Raw genomic sequence first — 5,194 nt, forward strand, 5'->3', positions numbered from 1 at the left:
ACCCTGCCTCCATGATCTCTTATGGGTGCAGCGCCTCCATCTTCTATACTCCCAGGGTAATGGGACAGGACCGGTATAGAAGAACCCCTCAGGTCCCAGGGTTATATTCTCCAAGTCACACACAGTCTTTACGGGTGAAGAATAGTCTCTTTATTTGACAGAGCAACAATATCCCAACGATAAGGCTTCCAGCAGCCGCAATACAATCGCCAGGACGGGGTATACACCGCTCACCTCCGCCCAAAGGCTTCCTCCTCTCCTTCCCTCCAAGTCACTCTTCTGACAGGATGGTCTGAGCTAGGGCTTCAATACCCCGTGGCCCACCCCCGAGGTTAGCCTCGAGGTGGGTCTTGAATTCTCCCCCATCACCCCTGGCAGTGGGGTGAGGGCATTGGTCCACCAGTCTGTAATTCTATCAGCTCTACCTATAGACACTGATCGGTTCAGTTCCTCTCTCTCTCTCTCTCTCTCCCGGCACGCTGCGCCTGATACTCCTGATACTCCTCGGACTGTTCCGCAGGATTCGTGGCTCACGGCATAGTAACCAGCAACTCTAGACTCTCGATATCACTGTTCACTCGAACTCTTCCTAAACTACTCTCTCGAACGAAGAACCAGCAAACACAGAAAGAAAAACAACCCTCACTCCCCGGAGTTGGCTGCTAAATATAGAGCTAGCCCCTCCCCTCATGGTGTCAGCAGAACCTCCCCTCTTGCTCACGCCTGCAGCAGAGTCCAGACCTGCGTCTACCACTCAGGATAGGGCTATGAAGGGGGAAAACCCATGATGATTACTGGCGCCTGATCTTAACAGGGCTTATCACAGTAGAAGGAAGATAGGAATAGCCTGTGCTGTTTACAGGGGGCTACATATGCATACTAAAGAGAAAAATAAATCCTTATTAACATTTATATGAGGATTAACAGTGGTGTTCATATCATATTTGGGTTTTCACCAATGACCAATGTCAGTTCTCAAGGGCCATCAACAGTTTTAAGGATATCCCTGCTTCAGCACAGCTGGCTCAATCAGTGGCTCGGTGTTCGACTCACAGAAAGTCATTGAATGTTGACAGGTCCAACATGTAGACCCTAATTCCATATATAGTGAAGCTGACTCTCCATGGCATGGAAGTTCCAGGGAAGTGAGTGGAACTCAGAGTCTTTCCTCTCATAGTCAACGTCACAGCATATTAAATAAGGACCTTACTCTACGATGGGAGAAGAGGCTTTGTGTAAATAGTGGGTGAGGTGATGGGTCAGTGAAGGACTTTCAAAACCATTCCTGGTTGGGGTTTCCAAAGGCAGATGCTACCACTGTCGGGGGAGGCTGCATGGCAGGTTTTAGATGCAGCGACGGGAGAGGCAGCGGCTCAGTGAGGAAAGACACTGACTGGCACTGAGTTTGAAGCAGGGGAGCCTGGTTCAATTCCCGGTGTCGGCTCCTTGTGACCTTGGGCAAGTCACTTTATCTCCCTGTGCCTCAGGCGCCAAAAACATAGATTGTAAGCTCCACGGGGCAGGGAACTCAGCCTGCAAAATGTCTCTGTAAAGCGCTGCGTACAACTAGCAGCGCTATACAAGAACATGCTATTATTATATTATTATTATCTGACAGGTGTCACAGTATACGAATAACAGGGTATGTAATATGAGGTTTCGGATAGTAGAACAGCAGAGGGCGCTGTATGGTAGTGTTGAGGTGGAGCAGGTGCTAAGTGTTACATAGCAGATAGCTGTGGGGATTCTACATGTCAAAGTTGAATTACTCTGGTAGAACCAGGGACATTATCTTAATTTCCCTGATGTGCAAATAGTGCAGAAGAAATAACACTTTGGGAGAAGTGGGCTTATTAGTTTGATACATCTGCCTGTGCTATGTTTGCAAATGTTGTACGTTAGGGACGACCTGAGACGGTACTTTGGTGTAATTGCAAACGCATTGAGGAAGCCCTAAGCAGAGAGTTATAGGACAGAGCACAGAGAACGTACGAGGCGCGGCAGGGAAACACTGAGAGTGTAACCATCTCATTCCTATAATAAATCAGGGATTTTCTTTTTTAAACCTTCGAGACACAGAGAAGCTTGAAACCCCCTGGTGCCTGGAAGGATAAACATTTACAGGGGACTGTATGCTTTAAATGGCAATATGTATTAATGCAATTCTGGGGCAGAAACATTGCTCTAGACGAGTGGTTTTCAACCTTTTTTAGTTAAGGAACCCTAGAATTATATTATGACATTCTGGGGAACCCCCACCCCTCTCTTCACCCCTTACACTCCTCGCCCCACGCTCAGTGAAAGATTGTCTCTGATTGAGCCACCTGTGCTGAGGCTGGGATATCCTGAAAACCTGAACTGTTTGGTGGGGGTGGGGTGTCTCGAGGACTGGAGTTGAGCACCCCTTGTTTTAGAGCACTGAGCAGAGCCTCTAGTTTTAAGGGGTTACTTTAAAACAAAACCGCAGATGCTTTTCTTTAAATTAAATTAAATTAAATACAATTCTATTCAAAGACAATAAACATCCTACACCAGGAGTGGCCAACTCCAGTCCTCAAGAGCTACCAACAGGGCAGGTTTTCAGGATATCCCTGCTTCAGCACAGGTGGCTCAATGCAAGACTGAGCCACTGATTAAGCCACCTGTGCTGAAGCAGGGATATCCTGAAACCACGACCTGTTGATGGCCATTGAGGACTGGAGTTGCTCCACACCTGCATTAGAGGGTTAATGAAACCTCACACTAGAGTTGCATGTCAGGGAAAGGAGTTGGCAGTAGTGCTCTGCCTCTCTGTATAATAGGGATTATAAATATAATATGCTGCTGGGTACACTCCGTGATTTGGAGGATGTAATGATTTTTGTAAAGCTTTTTATTATGATTGCCATTGTGGGAATAAAAAGGGCTTCAACTGTTAGTATCAATAAACGTATTTACCAAGCCTTGCTTTCTTTTTCTGTTTATGTACACACACAACATGACCACAATCCTATACTGTGTACATCTGCGTCGCCCCAAAGGCGGACAGCCTTTGGCGCAGCTAAAGGGTGTGAGCTGTTTGCCGCTGTTCGTTGATATTTGGTGATGTTAAAGCTGCTCTATTTCTCTCTGAAACTCACCAGCCCTTTATCCCCTGTACCCAATTTTCCAATTCAATCTGTCCATGAAATGCCTGAATTGACCGAATGTAACCATGTATTGTTATAACTCTGTGCCCAGGACATACTGTACTTGAACCTGAGAGGTAACTCTCAATACTGTATATTACTTCCTGGTAAAATATTTTTATAAATAAATATGGCCAGTGTATCACTGCTCCTAAATCCTATATAATAATAATAATAATAATAAGTTCTTGTATAGCGCTGCTAGTTTTACATAGCACTTTACAGGCACAGGTCCCTGCCATGTGGAGCTTACAATCTATGTTTTTGGTGCCTGGGGCACAGGGAGATAAGGTGACTTGCTCAAGGTCACAAGGAGCTGACACCGGGAATTGAACCACGCCTCGCCTGCTCAGTAGCAGTCAGTGCCTTTACTCACTGACTGAGCCACTCCTTATCCCCAGTCCTTCCCGGTGCCACGTCATACCCAAAGTCATTCACTGCACGGTACTGCACATCTACTTCCCGGCTGTAGGGATCTCCTGTCTTTGGATGAACAAATTCATCCAGCACTGTGTATTTTTAGTTGGCATGGTTGAAGCTTCCAGACTCCCTGAAAGGTTTGTGCCAGTTTGGGCATTTGCATCACCCATCACGGTATCAGAAATCAACACAGCCTGAGCCTGTCCTTTTAATTTGGAGCCAAGTAGGTTCCCGGTGCCTCTCTCTGTTTGTTTGTTTGACGTTGCCCGGGCTTGGTATCATGGGTTCCTGGGGTCAGTGCCAACCTGGCACATGCAGCAAAAGCCTAAAGGAGGGTAGAGGCGTGAGACATCTGGAATCAATGTCTGTATATGGAGAGTGAACAAGGAAGGTAGAAACAGCACAGCAAGTGAGGGGAGACAGGTAAAAGGGGGGGGGGCAGCAATGTGAGCAGGGAGAGAGATACAAGGAGGGCACAGCAATGTGAGCAGGGAGAGAGATACAAGGAGGGCACAGCAATGTGAGCAGGGAGAGAGATACAAGGAGGGCACAGCAATGTGAGCAGGGAGAGACAAATACAGGGGGACACAGAAATGTGAGCAGGGTGAGACAGATACATGGGGGGGGAGCACAGCAATGTGAGCAGGGGGAGACAGATACATGGGGGGGGCACAGCAATGTGAGCAGGGTGAGACAGATACATGGGGGGGCACAGCAATGTGAGCAGGGAGAGACAGATACAGGGGGGGGCACAGCAATGTGAGCAGGGAGAGACAGATACAGGGGGGGCACAGCAATGTGAGCAGGGAGAGACAGATACAGGGGGGGGCACAGCAATGTGAGCAGGGAGAGACAGATACAGGGGGGCACCGCAATGTGAGCAGGGAGAGACAGATACATGGTGGGGGGGGGGGTACAGCAATGTGAGCAGGGATAGACAGATACAGGGGGGGCACAGCAATGTGAGCAGGAGAGACAGATACAGGGGGGGGCACAGCAATGTGAGCAGGGAGAGACAGATACAGGGGGCACAGCAGTGTGAGCAGGGGGAGAAAGATACATGGGGGGGGGGGCACAGCAATGTGAGCAGGGGGAGACAGATACAGGGGGGGAGACAAGCAATGTGAGCAGGAAGAGACAGATAAAGGAGGGCACAGCAATGTGAGCAGGGAGAGACAGATACAGGGGGGGGGCACAGCAATGTGAGCAGGGAGAGACAGATAAGGGGGGGGCACAGCAATGTGAGCATGGGTGAGACAGATAAAGGGGGGGCACAGCAATGTGAGCAGGGAGAGACAGATAAAGGGGGGGCACAGCAATGTGAGCAGGGAGATAGAGGATGACAAGAGAGAGGCTATATTTAACTAACAGAAGAAGGGCATTACTGACATATAAAGCCCCGGCTGGAAGAGTTGAAGACCGAGACAAGGCCGAGGGCTTTTAACCCAGTCAGGGCATTATAGGCCAGTAAATGCCCTGTTCTGAAGGGATTATTACTTTTTGAATCTAAATGTATGCTTTAAAAAAAATTGAAAATTAAATCATATAGTCACTTTTATAATCACAGTGATATTGTACATTTTATTAAAGTTTTACAAAATTATAAA

This window comes from Ascaphus truei, chromosome 7 (genome assembly GCF_040206685.1).
Source record: "Ascaphus truei isolate aAscTru1 chromosome 7, aAscTru1.hap1, whole genome shotgun sequence".
In the NCBI taxonomy this organism is placed as follows: Eukaryota; Metazoa; Chordata; class Amphibia; order Anura; family Ascaphidae; genus Ascaphus; species Ascaphus truei.